At 43.3% G+C, this 14,941-nt stretch overlaps 1 long non-coding RNA gene across 1 annotated transcript in view; it reads right to left on the reverse strand.

Moving 5' to 3' along the window:
- Nucleotides 1-1,019: 1,019 nt before the first annotated feature.
- LOC136020496 (uncharacterized) overlaps nucleotides 1,020-14,941 on the reverse strand; it is a 29,917-nt gene continuing 15,995 nt past the window's right edge. The window contains exon 4 of the long non-coding RNA XR_010615349.1: nucleotides 1,020-1,303. This is a non-coding gene — a long non-coding RNA (uncharacterized LOC136020496). The remainder of the gene's footprint in view (nucleotides 1,304-14,941) is intronic.

Raw genomic sequence — 14,941 nt, forward strand, 5'->3', positions numbered from 1 at the left:
GGCTCGGTGACAAGAAAATGCCATTTCTCCTTTCTCATAGCAATGCACTGATAGAAAGCTGCCCCGGCACCGCCCAGACTCACCCCAAACACTTGCCCAGCCTCCTTGCAGGCTCTGCCCTTCAACCGTGTGCAGGTATCCCCCCTTTGCATCCCGCAACAGTCCCATTAACCTGAACCATTGCTTCAGCCTCCCTTCCAAACCAGCCACTTTGCCTTGAGCAACACAGAGGGGCAACTTGGTACCAGTTGCAATCCTGGTTTTAGGGAAATTAAAGACAAATCTCCCATTTCTGGCAGTAGAAGCTGCCCTAAATCTCTGTCACCAGTGCAGCTCTTTCAGAGCACAGTAATTCTCCACCAAATTGAATTTCCTCTGACAATTGGCAGCACATCAGAGACAATTCACAGGCATATTTTTTCCCCTTTCCTAACAGGAAATAGGGCTTGTGTTACATTTACAGTGACCTGGAGCTCCAGGGGCAGACTAATATCTCACCTAAACAAACAGACACTATTTCTTCCCTGATAAAGGCGGATGGGCTGAAAGGGAAAGTCACTTGGCTGCGGCCTTCCTGGCTCCCACAGCATCAAGGGAGGCGTTGACAACGCACAAACCTGCGAACACCAACACGAGGATCCCCGGTGCAGCCCAGGATGATCACAGAGTCACAGAATCAGTGAGGCTGGAGAAGACCTTTAAGATCCTTAAGTCCAACTGTTCCCCAGCACTGCCCAGGCCACCACTGCCCCATGGGCACTGAGGCCTCGTCTCCACGGGGTGTGAACACTTGCAGGGCCGGTGCCTGCAGCCCTGCCCTGGGCAGCCTGTTCCAATGCCTCAGCACCCTCTGGGGCAGGAATTGTTCCTCAGCTCCATCTAAACCTGCCCTGGGGCAGCTTGAGGCCGGTTCCTCTTGTCCCATCCCTTGTTCCTTGGGAGCAGAGCCCAGCCCCTCCTGGCTCCATCCTCCTGTCAGGCAGTTGTAGGGAACGATCAGGTCCCCCCTGAACCTTCTCTTCCTCAGACTGAACCCCCCAGGTCCCTCAGCCGTTCCCCATCACACTTGTGCATTAGCTCAGAATGGTAGTTCAGAAGGTTTGGAGTTGTCTGGACTCAGTCTTCTTTTCTCTTTTAATGAAATTACCATTGTCTCACCTCCCATGGACCTCAGTGGGGCTCTCTTTCACAGTGTGAACTTGGGGCTTCACTGCTCAACCCACAGTAGGGCAGAGAGCACCCGAACACCCTCTTCCACCTCCTTGGAGAATGCATTGTCTTCCCAGGAGCTTCCCGCTTGCCTCTGTGGGGACAGGGAGATGATTCTGGGCTTTATTTGTGGTGGATTTAAAAAAGCAAACTCCAAACTGTGCGAAACAACCATGGGGGACAACAACTTGCAACAGATGTCATGATTGGTCAATGTCCAACTAACGAGAGCCTTCAGAAATAATAAACACCTACACGTGCTTGCTTGTAAGACAAACAGCATTCAGATGCTGTTTTTCTTGCAATTCGCTTCCCTGATACATTACCTTATGTTTGACCCTCAAGTGATATCCCATTCATCCCTTGTAAAACTCTGAGAAACAAACCACAGCTGACGGGGAAATCCAGCAATTGCAAAATTCCACACCATATCACTGAACATCACACTGAACATGCACACGAAAAGCAGAAGTGAATACCCTGATTTCACACCCAAAAAAGCACAACAAAAACCTGCATGTTTCCACGGGGTGCCTATCCCAGCAGCATTCACTTCTCTGCTACCCAGTCCCCCACTTTTTCTGATATAAACAGGTTTTGCATCAGACCCTCCTGAAAATCCCATGCCCTTTAGGTTACCAAGGAGAGCGCAGTTTAATGCTGAAAGCAACAAGTCTCCCAACCTCCAAAATTCTTGGCTTTTTGGAATACCACAAAGAAGTAAAACCTCTGCACCTTCCTCCCTGCTCATCTCCTCCCTTATTACAACAAGGGAGTCACAGCAAGGTGAAGGGACAACCAATAGCTCAGGGTGAGTGCTTGTGCCAGAAACTCTCTGTGCAACACCTCCCTGAGCCTGAACCCATCCCTCAGGATCTACATCTACATCTGGTATAGAAAAAGTACACTTCAGGCTACTGAGATGCAAAGATTCAGGCTACTGAGATTCCAAGTCTGTCTTTATAGCCAAGAAAGTACAGTGGCAGGAGGAGCAAAATCCAAAATAGGATAAATGTCTGGAGCAGGACATACTCCCTTAGGAAGTGGCAGTGAGACAGTGACAGGCAAGGGAGTGACACTGTGGGAATAACTCGCTTTAAGCTGTTGTTTTGGCTTTTTCAATGCAACCACAACCCTGCTCATGTCAGGCACAGACCTCCCTCTCTCCCTGATTTCCAGGAATCAGGCACCCACAGCTGACAATTAGAGCAGTGGAGGAGCTGCGGCTGCCTGGTCTCAGTGCACCTGAGGTATTTGGTCCCTTCTTTTGTAAGAGAAACGGCCACTGACCTTCGGCTTTTCTGTGTCCCTCACTGCCATGGCATTGAGCAGAGGTATTTTAGGGTGACCAGATCTGTTTACACCAACATTTACAACATATCCCCCTACAAATCTTGCTGTTTGGTGGAAAAGCAATATGCCAGCCTGTCACTTACTGCTGGTGTCACTCCTACTTGTGTGGATGCCCTCTAATCATCTCCCTCAATACTTTTGCTACATCAGGATTGAACTTGGGAAAGCAACTGAATTTTAACTCCCTGAATCTGTTCTGGGGCCCCCAAAACCTCCTGCTGAAGCTGAGAGAGAAACCCTATGCCAGCCTCAAATGAGTGAGAATTTTCTGTGACCGCGTCCTGTGGTTTCAGCTGGTTTTGCAATTAAGTTTGTGTCCCAGTTTCATTCTGAATTTCAGCTGATGCCATGCTCAGCTCAGATAAATCAGAACCTTAAAAGGAAACTCAATCCCATATGAGCCTCTCCTCTCAACGAACTGTTACCCTGTGCCTTTTCGTTTTGGTTATTCTCTTCCCCACCTCATTTCTAGTGCAGTCAAACTCTCCTCTAGTCACTGCTCTTTCCCTCATAGCGCAAGTGATCAAAGCTTCCCAGGGCATTTGGAGGTGTCCGCTAGGCTTCTCCCTCCAGATCCACATTCATCAGTGGTTTTCCTTTCAGTTCTCTTGCGTTTACACAAAAGCAATACAAAAGCAAGGAGCTCTGTTCTCCAGGAATGAGCATGTGCTGCCGGGCTCCCTGCAGCCTCTGAATACTGGGCTCAGCATCCACCAAGAAGCCAACCTGTGTGCACACACAGATGACTGCTGTCTGTGCATTAGAAGGAGGCTTAGCTGATATGGTGGTTTCTTGTTTTGCTACTAGTCCAGAGCAGGAAAAAGTAGGAAAGAGAAACAAGCATTAAAATGAAGAGGAGTGGTCAAGTGATTCACACTCAAGAAGAGTGAATCAAGGGAGTCAGAGCCTTCCAGGAGTCTGAAGCTGAGAGCTGAAACTCAGAACTGAATCTAAAGCCGAGAAACCAGAGGTCACAGAAAAGAAGCCGCTTGTGTGTGCGGAGGTTTTGTAGATGCAGTTGTGGACTTTTGTTTTCACAGTCAAACGTGTTGCCTCCATCTGTGTAAACAAGCAGCAGAGAAAGTTAACACTACAGGAAAAATACAGTAGAGGGAAAGAGAGTTGAGCAGCTTTTGGCTACACAGCAAAGAAACTTGATGGGATTAGGGCTGCAACTCACTTGTGCCATTTTCCGATCCAGATGAAGAAAAAGAATGAATACCCAACAGAAGGGGAAAGACCTTCACAGCCTGTGCGAACTCCATCTGATTTTAATGCAGTGGGAAGCATGCCCAGCACTCTAAATAACGATCTGATTGTATGTAATGTTACACAGAGCCCTGGTTTGACGGGGTCCTGATCAACACAGCTGGAAGGAAAACTCATCAGGAGTCACACACTAGGCAGTAAATAAATAAATAAACTTCAGTGCCATGCAGGTATTTACAGGGGGTTTGGTTTAATCGTTTAGGTACATTAAAAAATGCCAAATGCAACTAACTAATATCAGCCAATAAGGTCCCAACTAGTGACTTCTATGTATCACTTTTTCATAAGTATGTTTATTTCTCATCAGTCTTATCCTTTGTCTTGCCCAATATCCTCCAGAACTTCCTTCTTTCCCCCATAACCTTTACAGAAGTTCCCTTATAGCTGGTTTCATGTGCATCTTATCTGTCAGAGAGGACACTGAAGTTCTGTATTTTGGTAAAAAGGCCCAGGCTAAAACATGAAATGTAAAAACGAAATGAAAGGCTTAAAGCATGAAATGTATTAATAAAAAAGTTTGCTTGAATAGGGTCAGAATCAGAAGTGTTGCATTAATTAATTAACAAATTAATTAACAGTTACTGTGATTTTTGAAGACATTTAAAAAAAAAAATCACATCCTCAAATTCTGGGAACTATGAAAGTATCTCAGGATCTGCTGAGACTGCAGAGAAAGGGAGCTCCACTGCACATCCTGCATGCTGGGCACCCAGTCAGGATGCCTACTGAGTGCCACTGCAGATCATTGCTATCCTGTATTTCCCTGAAGTGCAAACTGGGTTTGAAGGAGCTGTGGGAGAGCTCTGCCCAGCAACAACCCACAGGAACTGCTGGCAGCTGGGCCAGGCATCTCACCTCATGGAGTTTGGCTAACTGGATGAATAAGAAAATAATCACCTTACAACTGTTCTTTTAACTGCATAAAGGAAACATTAAAGGCTGAGAGAGCTGGGCTGGTTTGGGCTGGAGAAGAGAAGGCTCCTTAAGAGAAGACCTCAGAGCAGCTCCAGTGCCTGAAGAGGCTCCAGGAAACCTGGAGAGGGGCTTTGGACAGGGGCCTGTAGGGACAGGACAAGGGGAATGGCTTTAACCTGCCCGAGGGGAGACTGAGATGAGCTCTTAGGCAGAAGCTCTTTCCTGTGAGGGTGCTGAGGCGCTGGCACAGGGTGCCCAGAGAAGCTGTGGCTGCCCCATCCCTGGCAGTGCTCAAGACCAGGTTGGACACAGGGGCTTGGAGCAAGCTGCTCCAGTGGAAGGGGTCCCTGCCCGTGGCAGGGGTTGAAACTGGAGGAGGTTTAACTCCAATTCTATGTTGAAGTGAGTTTTTTTGCTATTCAGTGTCAACAACACAGAATAGAACCACAGAATCACAGAACAGTTTGTGCTGAAAGGCACCTTCAAAGCTCATCTAGTCCAACTTCCCTGCAATGAGTAGGGACATCTTCAACTAGATCAGGTTGCTCAGAACCACATCCAGCCTGGCCTTGAGTGTCTCCAGGGATGGTGCATCTACCACCTCTCTGTGCAAGCTGTGCCAGTGTTTTACCACCCTCATTGTACAAAATTACTTTCCTATTCAAAAAGTGTCAGGTAATGAGTCACAGAGTGAGTAAAATGCTGTGTGATTTATGTGACCCATCTTGTACAGGCAGTACTATAGAAGGTGTAAATAATGTGTTATTGTTGTCATTCCCATTGGCATATTATTAAGAGTAATCAAGAATCCTCAGATTCTTCTGTCACACTCCTGTACAATAACTTTGTAGAAAACAGGGAAGGCTCATGGATTACATGCTACCAGGATCTAAAGTCACCTTCAGGTTGTCAACTCTTCTCACATCTGTTTAATGTGTACCAAAAAATAAAAAATAAAAACCAAAAAACCCTCATTTTCAGTGAAAAATCAAAGGCCACTTTTGAAAAACTGGAAGTCAAAGCAAGATGAGATGTTTCATACCACACAGCCTGAGCTGCCGGTGTGAGCACGTACAGAACCAGCCACGTGCTCAACTCTCTTTATTCCTCTTAGCTGTGTGAACTACTCAAAACTGGAGGGCACATGTCACTTAAGAGTGACATGCAAATCATTACTGCTTTGTCTGCCAGGAAATCTGTGTAAACCAATGTGGAGTTCAGGTTCATTATATTGACATTTTTACCAATGAGTAAATGGAAAGGTTACCTTGTTGACATACCAGATGTTCTGCAAACTGCTTTTCAAACCATGGCTTCTATACATCTCTATAAATAAATAAATTAGACACTTACAAATGGTGTGTGAATCAATATATGGTAAATCACCCATTTGTATACACACAGCGAGAACTACTGTGTGTAAACCCCATATTTCACACAATGTCAAAACCTCCTTTTTCACCCAGTACTTTTCATTTTCTTGAAAATAGCTGTCATCTATGTAAATGTTTTCCCCCAAGACCAACTGTTCGTCATAGTAAGAACATTACAGGCAAACCTGGGTGCCTGAGTTAGCACATGGTGTTATCAATGGGAGTTAAGCACCCAAGCAAGAGTTTGGCTGTGACACATATGTAAGGGTTTGAGTTTATGTATCTAAAGAGTAGTTTTGCTCCAGTTTAGATTTAGCCTCAAGGTATTTTCACCCCCTCCTTCTTCATTTTTTCCTCCACGTGATTCCTCTCTAATAACAAAAATAAGTAATTCATCCAATGAGATACTTCAGACAGTTGTCCTTTTGTGGTGATGCAAATCAGGACTGACCTTGCAATTATAGTCTCTATGAAGCACACATGGTCCAGGATGAAATCACAAGGGTTGATAACGTGACTTTTACATGGTGCTGCACCCCCTCAGCCTCAGGACTAAACAAAATGGAGCTGAGTCCAGCTTAGCTTACAAAGGCCTTCAGGTACCTCAGCTCCATTACTGCAGGGGAGAAAATGGTGTTTGGTCCTTGTTCATCAAGGTCTTCCACTGCAACCATTATTCCTCTCAAGTCCCCTGCAGTGCCAGTGATTTCTTGCCATGCCCAGTTTCCAATGTATGAATTTATTCTGGTGTAAATCAGGGCAAACCAGATCAATTTCCTAAATCTCCAGTTGCAGAGAAATGAGATTTCTTGGAATGATGGTGATGCCTTCTGCCAGCTGCCCCATCTCCTAATCAAAGAAATGTCATAACAAATCAGCTTTTCTGTAGTACCTTATATACATTCAATATACAGATGCAGAATGGTTTCAATACACTCCAAAAGGCTCCTCCAAACTGGAAGAAGCCTTGATCAATTCAGACCTTTCTCAACCAGCTGTGAAACAGGACTGTGTCTTTCCCACTTTATAATTCTTCACTGAGTGCTCATACTGAAATTGTTTCATAACCACATGAATTTGGAGTTTTCATTTCACCCTTGGAAGAAATGTAGAGCCTGGCACAGTGACAAGTATAACAGTGTGTAAAAGCACAATTAACTTATGCTCCCACCCCATTTTTTTACATTTCTAAGGAAGCTCTGAGATTTCAGAGTGATTGTTTTCACTTCAGAGCCAGCAGCGCACGATCCCTTCACTTCATCAGCAATGCCCTACAAAACCAGCATAAACCCCTGTCCCACTGTTGGAGGACAGGTTACAGCACATTCTGCGTCTTCCCCCAGCAACAGGCTTCTTAACAGAGGGAAGCAGTAATTAAAAAGGCCAAGGGGAGATACATAGAGCTCTAACAGCTTTAGGCACTGTTTTCTGTAAGTTTTTTCCTAGGACAACCAACTTCACAGAATCCCAGCCTGGTCTGGGTTGAAGGGACCTTAGAGCTCATCCAGCTCCAACCCCTGCCACAGGCAGGGACCCCTTCCACTGGAGTAGCTTGCTCCAAGCCCCTGTGTCCAACCTGGTCTTGAGCACTGCCAGGGATGGGGCAGCCACAGCTTCTCTGGGCACCCTGTGCCAGCGCCTCAGCACCCTCACAGGGAAGAACTTCTGCATAAGGTTTAATCTAAATCTACCCTCTTTGAGTTTAAAACCAATCCCCCTCTTCCTACCACTACATGCCCTTGTGAAAGCTTGATACTATTCATTTCATAGCTTGAATTTGTTTACATATAAACAAGTAACACCTTAGAGACTAAAGTTCAAAAGAAGTTTTTCAATGTGATTGTTAGAATATGCCAAAGGATGCTGAAGTTGTCTGTTTGACAAAAAGTCTGAGATCTTGAACTCTCAACTCATCTTGGTCAAAGAAAGATGGCTAAAAAGCAAATGGTTTCAGATACTTCATGTCAAGTTCCTAACACTGCAAATGCTTATGAACTTTTCTATCTACCTGCTTTACAGAGGCAGCTTGGGTGAGCAAAGTTAATGGTAAATATATTCAGAATAGTGTCTTTTCTGTCTGCCTATGATTTGCTGTGGGGCTGAGACAGCAGCATGTAAAAGAGATGGCTATTCAACCAAGAAACTTTTTATTACTTTGAGGATGCTGAATGAACTAGGATGAGGTTGTCCATGCTGAACATGGATGCTGTATCAAACCACTGCTTTGAGCTTGGTCCCCTGACGACTTCAGTTTACCGCCATTTGCTTCCCTGAGATCTCTGGGTAACGCTACGCAGAGTATCTCACTTGCATTTTATCTTCTTCCTGATGAGAGCAGACACTCAAAACTGCATTGATCTTCCAATATACCAAAGCAACTGTCTATTTTCATTGTATTGACTTTTCTTACTGTAGATCTCTCACTAGCAACTGGCGCTAGCACAGATCAGAGGTGCTTTCAGATTTAATCACTCTGTGCCCTAATAATCTCAAGTCAAAAAACCCTCCAGAGTTCATCTGTCTTAAATTGTCTTAAAGTTTGTTTTAGATATCCCTCAGGCTTGCCACTTCTAAGGGAAAATAGTTTAAAAACAGTACTAAGCAGACTGTCACTGCAGAACCACCATCACTTCGCTCATAGATGGCACAAGACACCAGCCAGGTATCATATTTCCAGCAGCATTCAATAGCCTGACATATGCTTTTCCTATACCACCAACACCATAAAGACATTCTGCCAGACACAATCATCTGTATATAGCCTGGCAATTTATAAGCTATCCTAACTAAGCACATGGTCTGAAGAGCCTGGCTGTTAAAAGAGGAACGGCCAGCTGCAGCAATGGATAAAATTGCATCTAAAAGCAGAACAAAACACTACCACACTGAGCTTTTGCTAGTTCTCTTTCACAAGCCTGTGCCCAGATTTGTGTAGGGTCTTAAAACTCTTTTTAAATAAATAGATAACTAAATAAAAGCATTATGCCACTCCTGATAGTTGCAAGAGTTGCAAATTAAAAGCAACATATGCTTCTATTCATGGGAAAGGCAAAGGAGACTGGGTAGCTTTTACACTGTGAGGCTTTGCTCTTTGGATTCTGATTATTTTTTTAAAACTTTGATTGTGCATTTTTAATGGAGTTCTAATGAAACACCCTTAAGCCCTGCAGTGGTTTGCATTGATGGTTAGCAAGCCAAATACCAGTATGTCTTGTTTCACATGTAGCATTAGAGATAAGAGAGGGTAAGATCATGCCCTGGTTTTACAAGGCAGTAAGAGGCACTTAGGGGCCGTACAGTCTCCTGCTTGGCTGCCTAAAGCCTACTCTGGTCATTAAATAATGTGAAAGGCTTATAATAACAGCTGGTGACTAATATATTCCCTTTGTACAAATGTTTTATATTTGTCACTCTAACCGCTGCAGAGAGACAGCTCTGCTCTCCTAAAGGCTCAATCTGGCCCAGAATATTTTTTATGTACTCAAAACTGCACCCTTACCAGCCCCCATTTGCCAAATACTGTCACGCACACAAATACTATCACATCTATTACATAATAGTAGACTTTACAACCTATGGTAAATATAAGCAAAAGGATCATAGCCACAGCATCTTTAGGATATCAAGGTAAGCTAAAACGTGCTAAGCAGGAAAAAAGGGTGCAAAAAGTGTTGAAGAAGTTCTTTCCTTCAATTACTTTGCACCATGTTTTCCAAGAGAAGTTTTCCTGTCTGGAAAGGGCAAATAACGCTACAATTCTGTGTGAAGTGGCAAAAAAATTAAGTAGTGCATTGGGCACTGAGATGCACCTCAGATGCACCACAGCTACCGAAGCTCTGATAAGAAAGTCACAACTGAGTTCTGTTACATACTGGCTCTGCTTTCCACACACATGGGTCCATTTTTACCATATTTCATAGTTTAGGAGGTAGCAAGGAAATTGCACATGAGAATCACACAAACCAAACACATCCTCCTGCTGATTCAGTGCTAGTGCCCTCTTATTAAAGAAATAACTTAGCATTCTTGGATATCCTGGCACATCTGTGGGTGATCCCAGGCAAATGACAAGTTATTTCACTGAATCACTTCTCCAGATGAGTTTGTGAATTAAACAGTGAAGTACAACCTCACAGTGAGAGTGAACCTGGACTTTACTCTGAGTTCCTGGAGAGGTACCCGCAGCCTCCTTGTTCTACAGTAAAGTTAATTGCCCATCTTCCACTTTCTGTGGTCATTTATTTCTTTTTTGCTGGCCTATTTCCAGAAAGGTCCAGCCATTAACCTTGCTTCTACCATTTTAACTGCCTCTCCCCATTTACAAAGAGGATCAACAGACGAATATATGCTCTGCAAGCGGGAGTGGCTTTTCTTTCTTTGGGAATGGATGGGCAGACACCTTTTTCCATGGGATGCAAACATGTGCACCTTACTGCAGAGAGCACCTATGACAGGAAAAACCCACAGCACAGCAATTTGGCCAATGCTGCGTAAGACAAAACCAACCCATGCAGAAGTACAAAACACACTGTCCTATGTAATTTCAATTACATCTGTGTTTTCCTCAGACTTTCTGCTTTTCCAGTAATAGAATTTCACAAAGGGTTTCACATTATAAACCCTTAGAAAGTCAGAAAGTCCAAGCAACCAGATGATGACACCTTTCTTATACTTGCATGGGTAAAGCTAGGACCAAACAATATTACAGCCATTGCCCTGAGTGAAGCCACGCACTGTCTTTGGTAGTGTCTTAAAGAGTTTATACAGGGAGGGGAAAAAAAGCAAGACTGATGCCTACAGCTGGACAAAGTGCTATAACAAAGATTTCACCAAAATCTCATTTCTGATCAACCAAAATATTCCCCAGCTCTGTCCTAGCTTCTCCAAAATCCAGTGGTTTAAAATGCCCATCTCAAACAATAAAAACTGTTCAAAAACATTTCAATGCTTATTTTCAAATTTTCCAAAAGAAAGATCTTAATTTTTTGTTAATAATTTGAAACTTGTTTCAACTTTTGTGGGGTTTTATTTAAAGCTTAAAGCAAACTAAATTTAAAAAAAATCACCCCGACAATTAAATGAACAAAAATGAAATGAAATGAAACTTGGACCCAAGAAGCAGCCTGACAGCTTCTCAGTTCGCACTTTTCAGAGACAGATTGTTTTGAACACACTCAAAAGCTCTTTACAAATATTTTTGTTTCGTGTTTCCAGAATTGTCAGAAAACAAAAATAGTCCATTATTCACACAGCTTTGCCAGAAAGCTCCATGACTGCAAAGGACACAGGCTCATGTGGCCTCCAACAGCTGTATTCTATCTAATTCTCCTAGTTCAGCTTTGGATTCCTACGGGTTTGGCAACCCTGAAGGTTCAGTATATCTTGTGGATAACATTAGGCACAAGAACATAGGTAGAATTTAGGCTGCCTGGAAACAACCCTGAATTCATGAACATTTTCCATCTCCTGCTGGTCTTCCAGGAATGGTACCACTCTAACATACCTCATTCTACCCTTTGCCTATGACTGTGTTCAAATGGCACACTCAGGTTCTGCAAATGGCATTGAAATGCATGTATGTGTCACAATGGTGCCAAGGAACAAGGCAGGAGAGGCATCAGGTAAAAAGCAAAAGAAGAGCCAAGGAAAGAGAAACCAGGAGTTATAAGCCAACTGAATTCTCAGAAAGGGAGTTGATGAGATGGACAAAAGGAGATGTGATTCATAGGAAACTCATATGTGACCCGATGTTCTCAGTCATATCCGGGGATGGATAAGCACTCACAGAGGCATCACCAGGAGGAAGCTCTGCTAGATGTGTGTGATCACCTCTTCCCTGGAATCCATCAAGGACTGAAAAATGAACTCAACACAAGTCTGCAAAATCTGTGCTTTCCCAAAAACCTTTTATAATGTTACATTTGTAAATTCAAGCTCAGCTGTGGAGCTTTCTTTTGTGACTTCTATTAAATATCTATTATCATAGTTCAGTACCAAACCATGAGCTCCTTTGGGATAATGACTATTGTAACAATGAATGCCAAATCATGCTCTGCCCAAGGAGCTGAATATTGAGATTTATAACAAGAGAGAGATGGAGACAAACAAACAAACAAGAAATAAGACATCTGTGTGATAACCATGACACACAATAGTCTCAGCACATCATGTTCCCTGGCATTGCCAGTCCCTTTTGTAGTATCATGGCAGAGGAAAGCTTTATTCTTTTGGTCCAAAAATAACCTATATTTTGAATGTTTTGTTATAAATTTGGTTTGATTGGTCACACAACCTCTGGAATTAGAATAAACATAGGTTATCTTAACATACAAATAACTCCTTGGATATTTAGCTTCTAGCTGGTTCTCCCAAACAGTTCTATAATCTACACACGCACAAATATTTAATTGCATGTTTTAAAAGAACTGTGCATACATGCCATGCCTTAGCACATTGGAAAAACACATTTTCTGGATAGATGAGACATTTTTATGACACAGGACTTTACTACTTGTTGTGGACATGATGTTGTAAATATTCCTGGTGTGTCAATTTACAGGGATCAGGTCTGTGCTGTAGGAAGCAAAGATCTTTCTTATATGGAAATAGGTTGAATTAAAGAAATCAACAAAGGACCATAAATGCCACTGTCAAAAAATGATTTCTAAGAAGATCAGCTCAAACTAAACTTGGTTAAAATACTCCAAATAACATCAGTAGAGGCAAGTCCTAAGTACAGCAGGGATGGCTTGTTAGATGGATATGTTGGCATATTTTAATTTACATGGTAGAACTGTAATCTTTGAATTCTTTGAGACATTCATATTCAAGGTCCATTTAAAGTCGAGGCTCTGTCTCTATCTGAATTACTACTAGAAATCAGTGTGACTTGGTCTGTGTTCCCATACACAGGAAGGACTGGTAGACTTGGTCAGAGGAAGAGGTAAGTTTGATCTATGCACCCCCTTTCTCTTCCAAGTAAAGACTGGAATTACAGGGAAGGAAATGAGGCAAGCCTCAGCACAGCTTGCTGGCAAGAGCATCTTAGGCTGTGTGGGGTAGGAGACAGGAAGGCGAAAATGCCTCCTGAGGTTAAACAGCCACCACCAAAATACTGGTCTCCCTCAAACTGGAAGGAGCAGAGAGGAGCGTGATTCCAAGGGATACCAGAATTCCTGCTCAAATTAGCCAAAGCATGATGTATCTTAGATGCTACCAATGCACTGGGTGATACCTGTGGGCATGACCTGGTGCAGAGAAACACAAAGACAGCAGAAGTTCTAAAGGTCTAAAGACAGATACAGCTCTGAAAACTTCCATCTGGCACCATGGAGAGGGGGCTATTTTTAATACAGTCAGGACAGTGCCTCACACCCATAGTGGAGCCTCTCTATCACCATCCCCATTATGAGACATATTTGTTTAATTCTGCACAACCTGTAGCTCAGGACATGAAGCCATTTTTCTCTAAGTACCTTGTTCAAATCTGGCTTGAATAATGGCAAATTAGTGTTTACTAACAAACCGAGTTTGCCGGCTGAAATAAGCTGCCTGTTGCACTGAATCAGACCTTGTTTAGGCAGGCTTCAATAATCTATGTAGCTGTTGGTTCTAAGGGACCTACCAGCACAGTGACCTAAGTGCAGTGCTAGCAGTATTATACCACCAGCGTTGCCCAAAGCAGGCTAGAAAAGGATTGTCTGACCGCTGCTTCCCTGGGGACCTCCAAGGAAATGAGATGTATCTCATGAGCTTCTCAATCAGCAGAAATTGGAACAAAAATAAATAAAATGGTTGGTGGTCTCAACTGTGTTTCTTGTGGGCAGTCACCCATGTTGCAAAAGCTTTCTTTGTGATGGGCACTAATTGCTCTCCCTTGCTAAAGCTCTTAGCTAAGAAGTTAGAAGTGAAATGACAACAGAGAGTAAAGGTCAGGACGACAAAAGCACGCAGATGCTTTGCTCCAGATGGATAGTTCAGAAGCCTGAACTTCCACCAGAACTAATAGGAATGTTGGTCTCTAAGAGGAATCATCTGACCCACATTTAATCACTATGGTGATAGTCAAAATGTGGCTACCTTGGGTTTTCCTACAAAGGAGAAAGAATCAGGCACATCCAGAAGTCAGATCAGAGCATTTGGAGAACTCAGCTCCACTGAAGGTCCCCATCTTACGTATCAACCAGAAATAAAGATCAGCCCAATGCCAAAACCTCAGAAACTGCCCAATCTGAGAGGACCTGAGTCTTGGTGCATGCAGACTCTCTCTGGCCAAATGCTGATTCTTCTCACCTCACCCTCATCACTAAAATACAAGCATCTCATGCTCCCTCTGGGGAAGCATCTCTCCAGTGATCTAGGTGGACCCTTTGCTTATATATGAAGCTTTGAGCTTCTGAAACTGAGCTCTTTTCTCTCCTCTGCATGGTCTGGGCAGCATGAATGAGCCTCACAGCTGCTGCCAGGTTGGAGACTGAGATCTTGAATTCTGCATTGAGACCTTGAGTTTTAAATCAAGCATTAGTGAAGTATCATGGTTATCAGTGTAGGTAGCAGACTGAAAGACGTACACACTCTATCTAGCTGCTGCAAAATTCATGCAGAAGTGTCTAAAGCCATGTGAAAAGCAGTTCTAAACTAGCACATTTTAAAAGAAACTAGATAAAAAAGATATGCAGCGGTTCTCAAACACAAATCTTAGTTCTCTAATTAGAATGTAGGTCACTGAGTGCCTCCCACAAACAAGACACTGATGACTATTCAAACCTTATAGGCACCTTCTTATTATGTAAGGCAAACCTTCTATTACAAGTATTTTCATT

The sequence above is a fragment of the Lathamus discolor genome, chromosome 11 (assembly GCF_037157495.1).
Source record: "Lathamus discolor isolate bLatDis1 chromosome 11, bLatDis1.hap1, whole genome shotgun sequence".
Lineage (NCBI taxonomy): Eukaryota > Metazoa > Chordata > Aves > Psittaciformes > Psittacidae > Lathamus > Lathamus discolor.